We start from the raw sequence: 21,876 nt of genomic DNA, 5'->3' as shown, positions 1-21,876 counted from the left end.
AGGCACAAATAATTTTCTTGCAGCCTTCAGAGCAGAGAATCTATTATCTCCTGATGAATATTGGACCTACACAATCCAGCCACAGCTAATTTCCAGAGCTGCTGGTGCAGCACTAGCCAATCAGTACAATGCAAGGCAGAGTAAAATACTCTACTGAACTAAAACAAGGCAGGAAGGCTGTAAGAGATACAGACTTATTGTAGCTAAGCTCTTCCAAATGACAACATGTTAAATAACTTCAATTTAAGCCCTTAGCTTATACCTCCCATGAAATATTAAACATCCCCTTTACTGAACAATAAGAAAATCTCTGTCTAAATCATATTATTTTTTTTTTGTCAAGATGCTTCAGTTCTTTGTGTTTGACGTTCTGTAGCTACTCAACAAATCCTTGCATTCTAACATTCATAGTCTGACCTTTCTTACTATCATTCGCTTGCTTGTTAACAATGACAGCACCACCCAAAGGCCTCTCAGGAAATCAAAATATTAAATTAAACTCTGAAGGACTTACAGAGAAAAAACACTCTGGCTTACATTGTAAGAAACTCTGTGGTACCATCAAAGTATGTATCATATCAGTTTCCTCACCTCTTCTCAAATTTCCTCACCTAAATTCTTAGGTGCATACATCTGTCATGTTGCTTCTTCAAGTCAAATCAATCTTGTATGAAATAAATTTGATGTGTCCTGTCATGTAATAACTTGATATTTATCCTGTGCAGGAGGGAAGACAGGAAAGGATGTTATTGACTGCTGGGCTTTATTGAGAGAGCCTAATCATCTTCTCAGAACACTTTTTGTTTGGTTTTGTTTGTTACATAGGATGGCAATTCCTGTATTTCTTTTACACTATCTAGCCTATGGCTATACAGAAGAACTCTTGCACTCACAACACAAAATGAATTAATTATCTGAAGAGTAAAAATGAGATTGAACATGAATGGATGTAAGAAGACACATATTAAGAGTTATCTCTTAAATCCCTCCTAATAGCTATGAACAAAATTATTTTCACCCTTACAGATTTTAAGACTATATATACCGTGCAACTCTGTGGCATGGAGGGTAGTTTAGATTTATGAAGTCTACTAAAATCTTGCAGTGGTGTCTCTACATTCAGACTACATAACATTCGAATGTTCTTTCCTATTAAGTAGGAAATGCTGCTGCTGTGCTGTACACCTAAGGCTGCCCCCTGTTTGCAGTAAGCAACAATGACGGTTAGGTTATAGTGCAAATGCATACTGAAGCTGCATTTTGCTTTTTGAGAAAAACAGCTGGGGGAGTACAGTATACATTATCCAAGCAGATAATTAACATTTGAGAAAACACAACATTGAAAGAGGAATGAAGGTGCTTGGCAGCTAGCAGCTGTACAACGACTGTTAGTAAGCTGTACAGACTGTACAAGCTTGTACAGTCTAATTTTCACACACACTTATAGCTACAAATGAAATTTTTAGTATTACTACATGCAAGACCAGAAAAGTTAATCCTGGTAGAATTTCTTCCTGAAACTGAAAATAAAATGAGAGTGAAGAGTCAGGAAGGAAATAATTTTCCAGTGAATTATAATGTAAGTAATATTAAATATTGTTCTGAAACTTTAAGCCCCTAATAATCATATTTTAAAGAGCTTCCCAAACTGGTCAGCACATGCTTTCACGTAAAGCAGGAGATTTCCTATATGATACTTAGTCTCATCAGCTCCAGTCTGGTTTATTATTGCTTGCTTCTTAGGATGCATCAGTAGATGGGAAAGCTAAATAGAGTGATATATCTGGTGGAATTTTCCTTCACATTAATCCTTTTCAAGTCTGAATTAAAGCCAGAGGCTATGGAAGTTAATTCTATGGTGGCCATGCAAGAATTATAATAACCTGTAAAAACTGCAACTTTGACATAAAGAATTAATAATTACTAGCATGTATGGGCTTGTGAAATCAAGCAATGGTTTTCATCAGTAGCAAATATATTTTATATTTTTCAACTAGGAACAGAAAATTATGAAAATATTAGTGGTGCTCTAGCACCCAACAGCTCTGGAAGGGATCTCAGTGAATGAGTGTGCAGAAGGAAGGACAAAGTCTGGTAAGGTCACGATTGGCAGCCTTACATCAGACAATAGGAAAAATGCATGAGTTCTGGGATAACATATTCCTTATTGCTTAAAGTAGTATTTTGTTCTTTGTTTTACCTAGATACTGCTTCCAGAATACCTTTTCTCTTCTACAAATTGAGGACATTACTAACAGAAATACCTTTTCTCCTCTACAAAATAAGGACATTTCAAACAGATATATCCTTTTCTGACAGATTATAGAAAAATTTCACAGGAATATCAATACTTATACCAGAAATAAAAAGGTCTCTCTTAGGTATCACTCTTTACCCTTGCAAAAATATGGTTTTCTTACCAAAATAATGTTTTTCATATCTACAAACAGCATTTTCTAAACGTAAAGGTGGTTTTCATCACCAAAAGAAATAGATTTCTCTACAAAATTATCGTTTGTAGCCAAATATGACACATTGTTTCCAGAATAACTCTTTTCATCTAAAAAAGAATGACATTTCCAACAGAAATATCGATTTCTGACAAATTTTAGAAGTAGGTCACGTGAATATCAATACTTATCCCAAAAATGAAAAGTACACTCTTAGGTATCACTCTTCATCCTTGCAAAACTATGGTTTTCTTCCCAAACTAATGCTTTTCATCCCTACAAATAGCAATTTCTCCCTAAATTACTGGTTTTCATCCCCAAAAGAAGACACATTGTCTTTAAAATGATGCTTTGTAACAAATTATGACTCATTGATTCCTGAATATCTGTCTACCTCTACAAAATAATGACATTAACATAAGAATTATCCATTTCAGACAAATTTCCGATGTATTTCACACTAATATCAATACTTACACCAGAAAAAAATGTGTTCTCTCTTAGGTATCACTCTTGAATCTTGCCAAAAATTCATTTTCTTACCAATACAAAGCTTTTTGTCATTACAAGTAGCATTTTCTACCCAAAAAAGTGGTTTTCATCCCCAATAGAAATCGTTTTCTGTACAAATGGTCCCTTGTAGCAACATATGAAACACTGTTATTGGAATACCTCTTTCCCTCTTCAAAATAAGGACATTTCCAACAGAAATATCGATTTCTGACACATTTTGGAAGAATGTCACACAAATATCAGTACCTATCCCAGAAAAAAAAAGTTCTCTCCTAAGAATCATTCTTCATCCTTGCAAAAACATGGTTTTCTCACCAAAATAATGCTTTTTATCCCTTTAAAATAGCGTTGTTTCCCAGAAATACTGGTTTTCATCCCCAAAAGAAGACATTTTCTCTACGAAATGAAGCTTTGTAGCAAAATATGACACATTGTTTCTTGAATACCTTTTCTCTTCTACAAATTGGGGACATTGCTAACGGAAATACCTTTTCTCCTCTACAAAATAAGGACATTTCCAACAGATATATCCTTTTCTTACAGATTTTAGAAAAATTTCACGGGAATATCAATACTTATACCAGAAATAAAAAGGTATCTCTTAGGAATCACTCTTTACCCTTGCAAAAATATGGTTTTCTTACCAAAATAATGTTTTTCATCTCTACAAACAGCATTTTCTAAACGTAAAGGTGGTTTTCATCACCAAAAGAAATCGATTTCTCTACAAAATAATCGTTTGTAGCCAAATACGACACACTGTTTCCAGAATAACTCTTTTCTTCTAAAAAAGTATGACATTTCCAACAGAAATATCGATTTCTGACAAATTTTAGAAGTAGGTCACGTGAATATCGATACTTGTCCCAGAAATGAAAAGTACACTCTTAGGTATCACTCTTCATCCTTGCAAAACTATGGTTTTCTTCCCAAACTAATGCTTTTCATCCCTACAAATAGCAATTTCTCCCTAAATTACTGGTTTTCATCCCCCAAAGAAGACACATTCTCTTTAAAATGATGCTTTGTAACAAATTATGACTCATTGATTCCAGAATATCTGTCTTCCCCTTCAAAATAATGACATTAACATAAGAATTGCAGCGACTCGGCACGGACTCAGATGTGAACGATCCAAATCATTTATTACAAGTTCTCACATCCCTTATATACCTTCACAAGTTGTTATTTTCTAACTTTCCCATCTGCCCTTACAACTTTTCCAAACACCTTACATGTCAACAAAGCATTCTACAAAACACTTTTCCACTGTCCATGCAGGCACACATCCAATCAGAGCTGTGAGACTCTTCTTCTCCTTGCAGAGGTGTCCTTGGTTCCCATGCTCTTTATCTTGCTCCACAGCTGCTGCTATGAACAGCTTTTCTTGTATTCCCACAATTCCCTTTTTTTGTTTATGGACAAGCTAAATCCATTCTATAAAATAATAACAATAATTATATTAATAACATAATCATTATAACTCAGTCAAGGCCTCGATTGACAATACTCTAAAAGTGAAAAAAGAGAGAAGTCAAATACAACATAACAACATTACTGTTAAACCAACTAAAAAGAACAAACATGTTTGTACTGCAACCTAAGTTTCTGCAACCTGAAAATAAATCCATGAGGGTCCCATTTTGTTAATCTGTAACTGATCAGGAAAAGTCTTCAATTTATATATACTCTGATATATTCATTTTTAATGACAACTAAAATTTGTGCAGTAAATGCTTTTTAGATGTTCATAAGCATGCTCTACCAACTGTGTTATCCGGGCTAATAATTGATTAATGATCGCACAATTTAATGGAATAGCATGTCAAATAGAACCAATTTTAGAGGACAAATGTACTAGAGTATCACTAGGGGCATTAATACTTATTGACCCTTGAGAAACAGCAAGCCATGTTGGTGGTGGATGTGACAGGTAGTGCCAGCAGGGCGTCCCCTGCTTCAAGGTGCACATTTCCTCTCTCACCCATCACAGATTCTCTCCTGCATTCAGGGTCTGAAGGATTTCTTCCAGTTTTACACCATATCCGCATGGACAGTGCGTGATATAGAGCCCAAGTGGAACACCTGCTTGGAAAACAGAATAAACTAGCAAATTTAGTTCTATTAGCGTGCACTTTTGTCTAAAATGATGCATGGTTATATTTTCAGATCCCAATTAATTGGATGTAAAAGAGGTATCCGTTCTATGATACAGGGTCAAGAGCTTGTAGAATTTGTAGACGATGTCGATCTCGCTGTATTAGCATAGCAAACATTTCCACTCATGATGTAATAGTTTTTGAAAATCACAGAATCACAGAATTACCTGGGTTGGGAGGGACCTCAAGGATCATGTAGTTCCAACCCCCCTGCCTAGCAGGGCCACCAAACATACGCTTTTACTAGATCAGGTTGCCCAGGGCCCCGTCCAACCTGGTCTTGAACACTTCCAAGGACGGTAAAAATACCCATTCAAGAATAATGAGAGGATCCTTTCTTGAGGTATCCCATTGACATACCAAGCTATATGGCTGATAGAATTTGGATATTATTATGAGATGTACTGGAAGTGATAAACAAACACGATGGCTATATCGATTTTGCACTGATGTTATTACACAGTCTAAGCATTGTTGTGCTTCTGGTGTTAATTGTCTTTTAGAAGTTAGATCTGGGTCTCCTTTCAGTAGTTTGAATAAAGGATGCAGCTCTTGAGTAGTAATTCCCAAAAGTGGCCGCAACAAATTGATGGTTCCTAATAACTTTTGCAGATTGTTTAATGTCCGTACGTGAGGTACTATTTTGAGGATTTGTGGCTGGATAGTGTGAGATGCAATTTTCCATATTGCCTCTTTTCTGCGAGGGGTGGCGGCCGCGACCCCTCGTCTCCCCGAATCGGGGAGGGGTTGGAGCCGCCAGTGAGATCCGGGCACGGGCCGCTTCCCGCAGCGAGAGGCAGCGGCGGGGTTGGGACGGAGGGCGGCAGGGAATGGTCGGAATAAATTCTTTCCCGTTGTGATTGCTTAATCCCTTCCATTATCCGTCTCCAAAAGGGCAAGAGCTTAGCAGCCTTTCTGTCTTTAGTGAGAGAAAGCTCGTAGAGTTTTGAGCCGATTTTGTCCCAAAGTTCTCCATCGAGAGAGAACTCGGTTTTCGGAAATTCAGGGACATTTTTGCTTAACCATTTAAGAAGAGTAGCTAATGCTGAAGTAGACACAGTCTTATCCTGATACGGTAACACTGACCGCAATACTTCGAGATTTACTTTCTGCTCCTTCGTTAGTGAGCTCCCCATAGTTCCCGACTGCTCACCTTCTGTCCTGCAGAACGGTGCGTGTGCGTGCGAAACAGTCTCTCCGAAGTTCAGTCGGGCGACACTGCCGGACCAGGCTCACTCAGCCGCGGGTTGATTTGCTCCACGTTGTGGGCGCCATTTGCAGCGACTCGGCACGGACTCAGATGTGAACGATCCAAATCATTTATTACAAGTTCTCACATCCCTTATATACCTTTTCATCCCTACAAAAAGCATTTTCTCCCTAAATTACTGGTTTTCATCCCCAAAAGAAGACACATTGTCTTTAAAATGATGCTTTGTAACAAATTATGACTCATTGATTCCAGAATATCTGTCTTCCCCTACAAAATAATGACATTAACATAAGAATTATCCATTTCAGACAAATTTCCGATGTATTTCACACTAATATCAATACTTACACCAGAAAAAAATGTGTTCTCTCTCAGGTATCACTCTTGAATCTTGCCAAAAATTCATTTTCTTACCAATACAAAGCTTTTCATCATTACAAGTAGCATTTTCTACCCAAAAAAGTGGTTTTCATCCCCAATAGAAATCGTTTTCTCTACAAGTGGTCCCTTGTAGCAACATATGAAACACTATTATTGGAATACCTCTTTCCCTCTTCAAAATAAGGACATTTCCATCAGAAATATCGATTTCTGACCAATTTTAGAAGAATGTCACACAAATATCAGTACCTATCCCAGAAATATAAAGTTCTCTCCTAAGATTCACTCTTTATCCTTGCAAAACCATGGTTTTCTCTACAAAGTAATGCTTTTAATCCCTTTAAAATACCGTTGTTTCCCAGAAATACTGGTTTTCATCCCCAAAAGAAGACATTTTCGCTACAGACTGAAGCTTTGTAGCCAAATATGACACATTGTTTCCAGAATAACTCTTTTCATCTAAAAAGGAATGACATTTCCAACAGAAATATAGATTTCTGACAAATTTTAGAAGAATGTCACACAAATATCGGTACCTATCCCAGAAATAAAAAGTTCTCTCCTAAGAATCATTCGTTATCCTTGCAAAAACATGGCTTCTCAACAAAATAATGCTTTTTATCCCTTTAAAATAGCGTTGTTTCCCTGAAATACTGGTTTTCATCCTCAAAAGAAGACATTTTCTCTACAAAATGAAGCTTTGTAGCAAAATATGACACATTGTTTCCAGAATACCTTTTCTATTCTTCAAATTGAGGACATTACTAACAGAAATACCTTTTCTCCTCTACAAAATAAGGACATTTCCAACAGATATATCCTTTTCTGACAGATTTTAGAAAAATTTCCCAGGAATATCAATACTTATACCAGAAATAAAAAGGTCTCTCTTAGGTATCACTCTTTACCGTTGCAAAAATATGGTTTTCTTACCAAAATAAGGTTTTTCATCTCTACAAAAAGCATTTTCTAAACGTAAAGGTGGTTTTCATCTTAAAAAGAAATCGATTTCTCTACAAAATTATCGTCTGTAGCCAGATAGGAAACATTGTTTCCAGAATAACTCTTTTCATCTAAAAAAGAATGACATTTCCAACAGAAATATCGATTTCTGACAAATTTTAGAAGTAGGTCACATGAATATCATTACTTATCACAGAAATGAAAAGTACACTCTTAGGTATCACTCTTCATCCTTGCAAGACTATGGTTTTCTTCCCAAACTAATGCTTTTCATCCCTACAAATAGCAATTTCTCCCTAAATTACTGGTTTTCATCCCCAAAAGAAGACACATTCTCTTTAAAATGATGCTTTGTAACAAATTATGACTCATTGATTCCAGAATATCTGTCTTCCCCTACAAAATAACGATATTAACGTAAGAATTATCCATTTCAGACAAATTTCCGATGTATTTCACACTAATATCAATACTTACACCAGAAAAAAATGTGTTCTCTCTTAGGTATCTGTCATGGTTTTGTAATTTTGTAATTTTGCTATCAGTATTCCACATCATAACATCATGTAAAGTATGGATACTTCTATTGAATGTGCAGTCCACAGAAGAAGACTACATATCCCAGAGAACAACAGGGTTAATCATAAGTCACGGGACCAGGACGCTGTATAATCTCGTTCCCAGGCTGGAGTGCCCTCCTTCTTCTCTCGAACTTCTCGGAGAGTGGGAAGCGTTCCAGCCGTGTCGCCCGGAGTTCACAGTAGGCCTCTCGGTTTTCGGGGACTCTCTCACTCTCTGTTTCGTTCGATTTGTTAGCCTCAATTATATTATATTGTGTTATCTTGTATTTCGATACCATATTTAGTAAAATAAGTTTTTCCTCCTTAGATTGTCGCTGTTTTATCCCACTCCCTTTTTCCCCTCCTTTCCGGGCCCCGGGGGGAGGGGCCCACGGGGTGGCTTCCCCTGTCACGGGCATAGGTAAATCTAAGTAACCCGTGACAGATTTTTTGGTGGAGAATGCGGGCATAGAGCTTTTTAGCTTTTAGAACGACTCTCTCTTTACTCTTAAAGAGCTTCGTTAGGGGAGTGTTATCTTTTCGTAGCTGCTCACTGAGAACGTGACCTTGAAATACCAGACAAATTGTCAACATTAAGGGCTGCTGTACATTCTCAGCACTGCTATCTAACTTTTGTGTAGAAAACAAAGGGATTTCTTTCTCCATTAGAGCAAAGCTAGCTAGCTCTGACTTTTACAGAGCCTGCCAGCTATGAATCCACTCTTCATCCCAGTTGCTCTGTTTAAGGGATTGAAAGCAATTATGATCTTCTTAAAGTATTGGTCAACTATTAACACCATAATTTGGTGTTGTGGAATTGTGCAGGTATATAGCCTAATAAGGTGGATACTGATGGAGACACCTGCCTGGTACTTTTATGAGATGTGGTATGGTCAGAATTTTGGCACCTACACCCCAGATGGAATTGTGAATCTTACAAACACTTGCATCCCAGATGGAATTGCGAATCTTACAAGTACTTGCATCCCAGATGGAACAGGCAATTTTACAAACAGCACCATGTTTAATTCATTGTACAGGCTAAAAAAACCCTTTTTATTTAGATTGTACTCTCAGGTTTCCACACGCTTTTCAATAACTGAGATAGGGTTCATACTTGCATCCATGTTATCACTATTAATGAATGCATATATGTTCCTATGCATTCGTTGTATGCGGAAGTCTCCTCCAGAACCAGAGAATGATGACTGGCAGGGAATATGGAAAGGTTTAGGAAAAGTCTTAGAAGCATGGGGACCCGCAGTGTCATGGGATTTCGCTCTTGAACACCTAAGGGACCCTAAGAAATTAAGTGAGTATTTGGGTCAGAGATCTAAGGAGGTAAACCTTATGTGGGGTTTGGCTTATGCATACCGTGCTTTGTATCATACTATTCTGGAGAGAGAGAGTTTCCGATCTGAGATTCAAGCCCAAGTTAATTCTGATCAGTCACAGGAGGCATCAGTAGCAATATCAGTTGCCCCTGTGGAAGGCAAGAAATGGAAACGGGTGTCCATGCGTCTAGAACGAAAAGAAGGAGAAGCACAGGGGGGAGCTGCAGAAGACCCAGGTGCTGGGCATGGAGCAGTACCGAAAAAAGCAAAGGCAAAAACCAAGAAGCATGAAGAAGAGACTGATGATGAGGAGGAAATCACCTATTGTCGACCTCTGAAGCTGACTGAAATCCAAGGATCAAGAAAGGAGTTCACACGGCGTCAAGATGAAGGTATCCTTGCTTGGTTGCTTCGCTGCTGGGACAACGGGGCCAACAGCTTGTCTCTAGATGGTAATGAAGCTCGCCAACTAGGAAGCATTGCCCAAGATGCAGGTATCGACAGAGGGATTAGCAGATGTTCGGATGGAGCTGCCACTCTCTGGTTGCAGCTGTTAGAAGCCGTGAGAGAAAGGTACCCCTATAAGGATGCTTTGAAGCCTAAATTTGATAGTTGGAATACCGTCCAAAAAGGTATTCAGCGCTTGAGGGAATTGGCCATGGCGAAAATGTTATACAGCTCTGATCCAAGCGAACTTGACCCTGAGAGAGTGAGGGCCGATCCTGACATGTGGCAGAAAATCACAAGTACAGCACCAGAGAGAATTGCACAGTCATTGGTAAGAGGTTCTAAAGGGTTCGTGGACAGATGGCCCCGAGTTGTTGAGCTGATTATAATGCTTCAAACCACCGATCAGCAGCTCCCTCAACAGCATGCCGCAGTTTCTGCCATCTCATGGCTAGAAGACCGAGTAGATGAAATGTGCAAGAAATTGTTTCCATCAACTAATCGTAATGATCCCGTAATAGTATCAGAAACACCAGGTCTAATGAAAAATCTGATCAAAGTATTCCAGTCCTACTCCTCACCTGCATCATCAAAAGTCTCAGCTGTTAAACGCACACGCTTCCCAGCTCGAGCAAAGAACAACAGTACGATTGCACCGCGTGTTTCCATGTGGCGCTACCTACGTGACCGTGGAGAAGACATGAGGAAGTGGTGCCCACAACGTGGAGCAAATCAACCCGCGGCTGAGTGAGCCCGGTCCGGCAGTGTCGCGCGACTGAACTTCGGAGAGATTGTTTCGCACGCACCCGCACCGTTCTGCAGGACAGAAGGTGAGCAGTCGGAAACTATGGGGAGCTCACTAACGAAGGAGCAGAAAGTAAATCTCGAAGTATTGCGGTCAGTGTTACTGTATCAGGATAGGACTGTGTCTACTTCAGCATCTGTTGGAAATGTCCTTATTTTGTAGAGGAGAAAAGGTATTTCCGTTAGTAATGTCCCCAATTTGTAGAAGAGAAAAGGTATTCTGGAAACAATGTGTCATATTTTGCTACAAAGCTTCATTTTGTAGAGAAAATGTCTTCTTTTGGGGATGAAAACCAGTATTTCTGGGAAACAACGATATTTTAAAGGGATAAAAAGCATTATTTTGGTGAGAAAACCATGTTTTTGCAAGGATAAAGAATGATTCGTTGGAGAGAACTGTTTATTTCTGGGATAGGTACTGATATTTGTGTGACATTCTTCTAAAATTTGTCAGAAATCGATATTTCTGTTGGAAATGTCCTTATTTTGAAGAGGGAAAGGGGTATTCCAATAACAGTGTTTCATATGTTGCTACAAGGGACCATTTGTACAGAAAACGATTTCTATTGGGGATGAAAACCACTTTTTTGGGTAGAAAATGCTACTTGTAATGATGAAAAGCTTTGTATTGGTAAGAAAATGAATATTTTGCAAGATTCAAGAGTGATACCTAAGAGAGAACACATTATTTTCTGGTGTAAGTATTGATATTAGTGTGAAATACATCGGAAATTTGTCTGAAATGGATAATTCTTATGTTAATGTCATTATTTTGTAGGGGAAGACAGATATTCTGGAATCAATGAGTCATAATTTGTTACAAAGCATCCTTTTAAAGACAATGTGTCTTCTTTTGGGGATGAAAACCAGTAATTTAGGGAGAAATTGCTATTTGTAGGGATGAAAAGCATTAGTTTGGGAAGAAAACCATAGTTTTGCAAGGATGAAGAGTGATACCTAAGAGTGTACTTTTCATTTATGGGATAAGTGTCGATATTCATGTGACCTACTTCTAAAATTTGTCAGAAATCGATATTTCTGTTGGAAATGTCATTCTTTTTTAGATGAAAAGAGTTATTCTCGAAACAGTGTGTCATATTTGGCTACAAACGATAATTTTGTAGAGAAATCGATTTCTTTTGGTGATGAAATCCAATTTTAGGTTTAGAAAATGCTGTTTGTAGAGATGAGAAACCTTATTTTGGTAAGAAAACCATATTTTTGCAAGGGTAAAGAGTGATACCTAAGAGAGACCTTTTTATTTCTGGTATAAGTATTGATATTCCTGTGAAATTTTTCTAAAATCTGTCAGAAAAGGATATATCTGTTGGAAATGTCCTTATTTTGTAGAGGAGAAAAGTTATATCTGTTAGTAACGTCCTCAATTTGTAGAAGAGAAAAGGTATTCTGGAAACAATGTGTCATATTTTGCTACAAAGCTTCATTTTGTAGAGAAAATGTCTTCTTTTGGGGTTGAAAACCAGTATTTCTGGGAAACAACGCTATTTTAAAGGGATTAAAAGCATTATTTTGGTGAGAAAACCATGTCCTTGCAAGGATAAAGACTGATTCTTAGGAGAGAACTTTTTATTTCCGGGATAGGTACTGATATTTGTGTGACATTCTTCTAAAATTTGTCAGAAATCGATATTTCTGTTGGAAATGTCCTTATTTTGAAGAGGGAAAGAGGTATTCCAATAACAGTGTTTCATATGTTGCTACAAGGGACCATTTGTAGAGAAAGCGATTTCTATTGGGGATGAAAACCACTTTTTTGGGTAGAAAATGCTACTTGTAATGATGAAAAGCTTTGTATTGGTAAGAAAAAGAATTTTTGGCAAGATTCAAGAGTGATACCTAAGAGAGAACACATTTTTTTCTGTTGTAAGTATTGATATTAGTGTGAAATACATCGGAAACTTGTCTGAAATGGATAATTCTTATGTTAATGTCATTATTTTGTAGGGGAAGACAGATATTCTGGAATCAATGAGTCATAATTTGTTACAAAGCCTCATTTTAAAGACAATGTGTCTTCTTTTGGGGATGAAAACCAGTAATTTAGGGAGAAATTGCTATTTGTAGGGATGAAAAGCATTAGTTTGGGAAGAAAACCATAGTTTTGCAAGGATGAAGAGTGATACCAAAGAGTGTACTTTTCATTTCTGGGATAAGTGTCGATATTCATGTGACCTACTTCTAAAATTTGTCAGAAATCGATATTTCTGTTGGAAATGTCATTCTTTTTTAGATGAAAAGAGTTATTCTGGAAACAATGTGTCATATTTGGCTACAAACGATAATTTTGTAGAGAAATCGATTTCTTTTGGTGATGAAATCCAATTTTAGGTTTAGAAAATGCTGTTTGTAGAGATGAAAAACATTATTTTGGTAAGAAAACCATATTTTTGCAAGGGTAAAGAGTGATACCTAAGAGAGACCTTTTTATTTCTGGTATAAGTATTGATATTCCTGTGAAATTTTTCTAAAATCTGTCAGAAAAGGATATATCTGTTGGAAATGTCCTTATTTTGTAGAGGAGAAAAGTTATTTCTGTTAGTAACGTCCTCAGTTTGTAGAAGAGAAAAGGTATTCTGGAAACAATGTGTCATATTTTGCTACAAAGCTTCATTTTGTAGAGAAAATGTCTTCTTTTGGGGATGAAAACCAGTATTTCTGGGAAACAACGCTATTTTAAAGGGATTAAAAGCATTATTTTGGTGAGAAAACCATGTTTTTGCAAGGATAAAGACTGATTCTTAGGAGAGAACTTTTTATTTCCGGGATAGGTACTGATATTTGTGTGACATTCTTCTAAAATTTGTCAGAAATCGATATTTCTGTTGGAAATGTCCTTATTTTGAAGAGGGAAAGAGGTATTCCAATAACAGTGTTTCATATGTTGCTAAAAGGGACCATTTGTAGAGAAAACGATTTCTATTGGGGATGAAAACCACTTTTTTGGGTAGAAAATGCTACTTGTAATGATGAAAAGCTTTGTATTGGTAAGAAAAAGAATTTTTGGCAAGATTCAAGAGTGATACCTAAGAGAGAACATTATTTTCTGGTGTAAGAATTGATATTAGTGTGAAATACATCGGAAATTTGTCTGAAATGGATAATTCTTATGTTAATGTCATTATTTTGTAGGGGAAGACAGATATTCTGGAATCAATGAGTCATAATTTGTTACAAAGCATCCTTTTAAAGAGAACGTGTCTTCTTTTGAGGATGAAAACCAGTAATTTAGGGAGAAATTGCTATTTGTAGGGATGAAAAGCATTAGTTTTGGAAGAAAACCATAGTTTTGCAAGGATGAAGAGTGATACCTAAGAGTGTACTTTTCATTTCTGGGGTAAGTGTCGATATTCATATGACCTACTTCTAAAATTTGTCAGAAATCGATATTTCTGTTGGAAATGTCATTCTTTTTTAGATGAAAAGAGTTATTCTGGAAACAATGTGTCATATTTCGCTACAAACGATAATTTTGTAGAGAAATCGATTTCTTTTGGTGATGAAATCCAATTTTAGGTTTAGAAAATGCTGTTTGTAGAGATGAAAAACATTATTTTGGTAAGAAAACCATATTTTTGAAGGGGAAAGAGTGATACCTAAGAGAGACCTTTTTATTTCTGGTATAAGTATTGATATTCCTGTGAAATTTTTCTAAAATCTGTCAGAAAAGGATATATCTGTTGGAAATGTCCTTATTTTGTAGAAGAGAAAAGGTATTTCCTTTAGACATGTCCTCAATTTGTAGAAGAGAAAAGGTATTCTGGAAACAATGTTTCATATTTTGCTACAAAGCTTCATTTTGTAGAGAAAATGTCTTCTTTTGGGGATGAAAACCAGTATTTCTAAGAAACAACGCTATTTTAAAGGGATTAAAAGCATTATTTTGGTGAGAAAACCATGTTTTTGCAAGGATAAAGACTGATTCTTAGGAGAGAACTTTTTATTTCCGGGATAGGTACTGATATTTGTGTGACATTCTTCTGAAATTTGTCAGAAATCGATATTTCTGTTGGAAATGTCCTTATTTTGAAGAGGGAAAGGGGTACTCCAATAACAGCGTTTCATATGTTGCTACAAGGGACCATTTGTAGAGAAAGCGATTTCTATTGGGGATGAAAACCACTTTTTTGGGTAGAAAATGCTACTTGTAATGATGAAAAGCTTTGTATTGGTAAGAAAAAGAATTTTTGGCAAGATTCAAGAGTGATACCTAAGAGAGAACCCATTTTTTTCTGTTGTAAGTATTGATATTAGTGTGAAATACATCGGAAATTTGTCTGAAATGGATAATTCTTATGTTAATGTCATTATTTTGTAGGGGAAGACAGATATTCAGGAATCAATGAGTCATAATTTGTTACAAAGCATCCTTTTAAAGAGAACGTGTCTTCTTTTGGGGATGAAAACCAGTAATTTAGGGAGAAATTGCTATTTGTAGGGATGAAAAGCATTAGTTTGGGAAGAAAACCATAGTTTTGCAAGGATGAAGAGTGATACCTAAGAGTGTACTTTTCATTTCTGGGATAAGTATCGATATTCATGTGACCTACTTCTAAAATTTGTCAGAAATCGATATTTCTGTTGGAAATGTCAATCTTTTTTAGATGAAAAGAGTTATTCTGGAAACAATGTGTCATATTTGGCTACAAACGATAATTTTGTAGAGAAATCGATTTCTTTTGGTGATGAAATCCAATTTTAGGTTTAGAAAATGCTGTTTGTAGAGATGAAAAACATTATTTTGGTAAGAAAACCATATTTTTGCAAGGGTAAAGAGTGATACCTAAGAGAGACCTTTTTATTTCTGGTATAAGTATTGATATTCCTGTGAAATTTTTTTAAAATCTGTCAGAAAAGGATATATCTGTTGGAAATGTCCTTATTTTGTAGAGGAGAAAAGGTATTTCCCTTAGTAATGTACTCAATTTGTAGAAGAGAAAAGGTATTCTGGAAACAATGTGTCATATTTTGCTACAAAGCTTCATTCTGTAGAGAAAACGTCTTCTTTTGGGGATGAAAACCAGTATTTCTGGGAAGCAACGCTATTTTAAAGGGATAAAAAGCATTATTTTGGTGAGAACACCATGTTTTTGCAAGGATAAAGAATAATTCTTCGGAGAGAACTTTTTATTTCTGGGATAGGTACTGATATTTGTGTGACATTCTTCTAAAATTTGTCAGAAATCGATATTTCTGTTGGAAATGTCCTTATTTTGAAGAGGGAAAGAGGTATTCCAATAACAGTGTTTCATATGTTGCTACAAGGGACCATTTGTAGAGAAAACGATTTCTATTGGGGATGAAAACCACTTTTTTGGGTAGAAAATGCTACTTGTAATGATGAAAAGCTTTGTATTGGTAAGAAAAAGAATTTTTGGCAAGATTCAAGAGTGATACCTAAGAGAGAACACATTTTTTTCTGGTGTAAGTATTGATATTAGTGTGAAATACATCGGAAATTTGTCTGAAATGGATAATTCTTATGTTAATGTCATTATTTTGTAGGGGAAGACAGATATTCTGGAATCAGTGAGTCATAATTTGTTACAAAGCATCCTTTTAAAGAGAATGTGTCTTCTTTTGGGAATGAAAACCAGTAATTTAGGGAGAAATTGCTATTTGTTGGGATGAAAAGCATTAGTTTGGGAAGAAAACCATAGTTTTGCAAGGATGAAGAGTGATACCTAAGAGTGTAATTTCATTTCTGGGATAAGTGTCGATATTCATGTGACCTACTTCTAAAATTTGTCAGAAATCGATATTTCTGTTGGAAATGTCATTCTTTTTTAGATGAAAAGAGTTATTCTGGAAACAATGTGTCATATTTGGCTACAAACGATAATTTTGTAGAGAAATCGATTTCTTTTGAAGATGAAAACCACCTTTACGTTTAGAAAATGCTGTTTGTAGAGATGAAAAACATTTTGGTAAGAAAACCATATTTTTGCAAGGGTAAAGAGTGATACCTGAGAGACCTTTTTATTTCTGGTATAAGTATTGATATTCCTGTGAATTTTTTCTAATATCTGTCAGAAAAGTATATATCTGTTGGAAATGTCCTTATTTTGTAGAGGAGAAAAGGTATTTCCGTTAGTAATGTCCTCAAATTGTAGAAGAGAAAAGGTATTCTGGAAACAATGTTTCATATTTTGCTACAAAGCTTCATTTTGTAGAGAAAATGTCTTCTTTTGGGGATGAAAACCAGTATTTCTGGGAAACAACGCTATTTTAAAGGGATAAAAAGCATTATCTTGGTGAGAAAACCATGTCCTTGCAAGGATAAAGAATGATTCTTAGGAGAGAACTTTGTATTTCCGGGATAGGTACTGATATTTGTGTGACATTCTTCTAAAATTTGTCAGAAATCGATATTTCTGTTGGAAATGTCCTTATTTTGAAGAGGGAAAGAGGTATTCCAATAACAGTGTTTCATATGTTGCTACAAGGGACCATTTGTAGAGAAAACGATTTCTATTGGGGATGAAAACCACTTTTTTGGGTAGAAAATGCTACTTGTAATGATGAAAAGCTTTGTATTGGTAAGAAAAAGAATTTTTGGCAAGATTCAAGAGTGATACCTAAGAGAGAACACATTTTTTTTTCTGGTGTAAGTATTGATATTAGTGTGAAATACATCGGAAATTTGTCTGAAATGGATAATTCTTATGTTAATGTCATTATTTTGTAGGGGAAGACAGATATTCTGGAATCAATGAGTCATAATTTGTTACAAAGCCTCATTTTAAAGACAATGTGTCTTCTTTTGGGGATGAAAACCAGTAATTTAGGGAGAAATTGCTATTTGTAGGGATGAAAAGCATTAGTTTGGGAAGAAAACCATAGTTTTGCAAGGATGAAGAGTGATACCTAAGAGTGTACTTTTCATTTCTGGGATAAGTGTCGATATTCATGTGACCTACTTCTAAAATTTGTCAGAAATCGATATTTCTGTTGGAAATGTCATTCTTTTTTAGATGAAAAGAGTTATTCTGGAAACAATGTGTCATATTTAGCTACAAACGATAATTTTGTAGAGAAATCGATTTCTTTTGGTGATGAAATCCAATTTTAGGTTTAGAAAATGCTGTTTGTAGAGATGAAAAACATTTTGGTAAGAAAACCATATTTTTGCAAGGGTAAAGAGTGATACCTGAGAGACCTTTTTATTTCTGGTATAAGTATTGATATTCCTGTGAATTTTTTCTAATATCTGTCAGAAAAGTATATAACTGTTGGAAATGTCCTTATTTTGTAGAGGAGAAAAGGTATTTCCGTTAGTAATGTCCTCAAATTGTAGAAGAGAAAAGGTATTCTGGAAACAATGTTTCATATTTTGCTACAAATCTTCATTTTGTAGAGAAAATGTCTTCTTTTGGGGATGAAAACCAGTATTTCTGGGAAACAACGCTATTTTAAAGGGATTAAAAGCATTATTTTGGTGAGAAAACCATGTTTTTGCAAGGATAAAGACTGATTCTTAGGAGAGAACTTTTTATTTCCGGGATAGGTACTGATATTTGTGTGACATTCTTCTGAAATTTGTCAGAAATCGATATTTCTGTTGGAAATGTCCTTATTTTGAAGAGGGAAAGGGGTATTCCAATAACAGCGTTTCATATGTTGCTACAAGGGACCATTTGTAGAGAAAGCGATTTCTATTGGGGATGAAAACCACTTTTTTGGGTAGAAAATGCTACTTGTAATGATGAAAAGCTTTGTATTGGTAAGAAAAAGAATTTTTGGCAAGATTCAAGAGTGATACCTAAGAGAGAACCCATTTTTTTCTGTTGTAAGTATTGATATTAGTGTGAAATACATCGGAAATTTGTCTGAAATGGATAATTCTTATGTTAATGTCATTATTTTGTAGGGGAAGACAGATATTCTGGAATCAATGAGTCATAATTTGTTACAAAGCATCCTTTTAAAGAGAACGTGTCTTCTTTTGGGGATGAAAACCAGTAATTTAGGGAGAAATTGCTATTTGTAGGGATGAAAAGCATTAGTTTGGGAAGAAAACCATAGTTTTGCAAGGATGAAGAGTGATACCTAAGAGTGTACTTTTCATTTCTGGGATAAGTATCGATATTCATGTGACCTACTTCTAAAATTTGTCAGAAATCGATATTTCTGTTGGAAATGTCAATCTTTTTTAGATGAAAAGAGTTATTCTGGAAACAATGTGTCATATTTGGCTACAAACGATAATTTTGTAGAGAAATCGATTTCTTTTGGTGATGAAATCCAATTTTAGGTTTAGAAAATGCTGTTTGTAGAGATGAAAAACATTATTTTGGTAAGAAAACCATATTTTTGCAAGGGTAAAGAGTGATACCTAAGAGAGACCTTTTTATTTCTGGTATAAGTATTGATATTCCTGTGAAATTTTTTTAAAATCTGTCAGAAAACGATATATCTGTTGGAAATGTCCTTATTTTGTAGAGGAGAAAAGGTATTTCCCTTAGTAATGTACTCAATTTGTAGAAGAGAAAAGGTATTCTGGAAACAATGTGTCATATTTTGCTACAAAGCTTCATTCTGTAGAGAAAACGTCTTCTTTTGGGGATGAAAACCAGTATTTCTGGGAAGCAACGCTATTTTAAAGGGATAAAAAGCATTATTTTGGTGAGAACACCATGTTTTTGCAAGGATAAAGAATAATTCTTCGGAGAGAACTTTTTATTTCTGGGATAGGTACTGATATTTGTGTGACATTCTTCTAAAATTTGTCAGAAATCGATATTTCTGTTGGAAATGTCCTTATTTTGAAGAGGGAAAGAGGTATTCCAATAACAGTGTTTCATATGTTGCTACAAGGGACCATTTGTAGAGAAAACGATTTCTATTGGGGATGAAAACCACTTTTTTGGGTAGAAAATGCTACTTGTAATGATGAAAAGCTTTGTATTGGTAAGAAAAAGAATTTTTGGCAAGATTCAAGAGTGATACCTAAGAGAGAACACATTTTTTTCTGGTGTAAGTATTGATATTAGTGTGAAATACATCGGAAATTTGTCTGAAATGGATAATTCTTATGTTAATGTCATTATTTTGTAGGGGAAGACAGATATTCTGGAATCAGTGAGTCATAATTTGTTACAAAGCATCCTTTTAAAGAGAATGTGTCTTCTTTTGGGAATGAAAACCAGTAATTTAGGGAGAAATTGCTATTTGTTGGGATGAAAAGCATTAGTTTGGGAAGAAAACCATAGTTTTGCAAGGATGAAGAGTGATACCTAAGAGTGTAATTTCATTTCTGGGATAAGTGTCGATATTCATGTGACCTACTTCTAAAATTTGTCAGAAATCGATATTTCTGTTGGAAATGTCATTCTTTTTTAGATGAAAAGAGTTATTCTGGAAACAATGTGTCATATTTGGCTACAAACGATAATTTTGTAGAGAAATCGATTTCTTTTGAAGATGAAAACCACCTTTACGTTTAGAAAATGCTGTTTGTAGAGATGAAAAACATTTTGGTAAGAAAACCATATTTTTGCAAGGGTAAAGAGTGATACCTGAGAGACCTTTTTATTTCTGGTATAAGTATTGATATTCCTGTGAATTTTTTCTAATATCTGTCAGAAAAGTATATATCTGTTGGAAATGTCCTTATTTTGTAGAGGAGAAAAGGTATTTCCGTTAGTAATGTCCTCAAATTGTAGAAGAGAAAAGGTATTCTGGAAACAATGTTTCATATTTTGCTACAAAGCTTCATTTTGTAGAGAAAATGTCTTCTTTTGGGGATGAAAACCAGTATTTCTGGGAAACAACGCTATTTTAAAGGGATAAAAAGCATTATCTTGGTGAGAAAACCATGTCCTTGCAAGGATAAAGAATGATTCTTAGGAGAGAACTTTGTATTTCTGGGATAGGTACTGATATTTGTGTGACATTCTTCTAAAATTTGTCAGAAATCGATATTTCTGTTGGAAATGTCCTTATTTTGAAGAGGGAAAGAGGTATTCCAATAACAGTGTTTCATATGTTGCTACAAGGGACCATTTGTAGAGAAAACGATTTCTATTGGGGATGAAAACCACTTTTTTGGGTAGAAAATGCTACTTGTAATGATGAAAAGCTTTGTATTGGTAAGAAAAAGAATTTTTGGCAAGATTCAAGAGTGATACCTAAGAGAGAACACATTTTTTTTTCTGGTGTAAGTATTGATATTAGTGTGAAATACATCGGAAATTTGTCTGAAATGGATAATTCTTATGTTAATGTCATTATTTTGTAGGGGAAGACAGATATTCTGGAATCAATGAGTCATAATTTGTTACAAAGCCTCATTTTAAAGACAATGTGTCTTCTTTTGGGGATGAAAACCAGTAATTTAGGGAGAAATTGCTATTTGTAGGGATGAAAAGCATTAGTTTGGGAAGAAAACCATAGTTTTGCAAGGATGAAGAGTGATACCTAAGAGTGTACTTTTCATTTCTGGGATAAGTGTCGATATTCATGTGACCTACTTCTAAAATTTGTCAGAAATCGATATTTCTGTTGGAAATGTCATTCTTTTTTAGATGAAAAGAGTTATTCTGGAAACAATGTGTCATATTTGGCTACAAACGATAATTTTGTAGAGAAATCGATTTCTTTTGGTGATGAAATCCAATTTTAGGTTTAGAAAATGCTGTTTGTAGAGATGAAAAACATTTTGGTAAGAAAACCATATTTTTGCAAGGGTAAAGAGTGATACCTGAGAGACCTTTTTATTTCTGGTATAAGTATTGATATTCCTGTGAATTTTTTCTAATATCTGTCAGAAAAGTATATAACTGTTGGAAATGTCCTTATTTTGTAGAGGAGAAAAGGTATTTCCGTTAGTAATGTCCTCAAATTGTAGAAGAGAAAAGGTATTCTGGAAACAATGTTTCATATTTTGCTACAAAGCTTCATTTTGTAGAGAAAATGTCTTCTTTTGGGGATGAAAACCAGTATTTCTGGGAAACAACGCTATTTTAAAGGGATAAAAAGCATTATTTTGGTGAGAAAACCATGTCCTTGCAAGGATAAAGAATGATTCTTAGG

Source organism: Coturnix japonica, chromosome W (genome assembly GCF_054131305.1).
Source record: "Coturnix japonica strain WE chromosome W, WE-NBRP24, whole genome shotgun sequence".
Lineage (NCBI taxonomy): Eukaryota > Metazoa > Chordata > Aves > Galliformes > Phasianidae > Coturnix > Coturnix japonica.
This window is presented reverse-complemented; position numbering follows the sequence as displayed.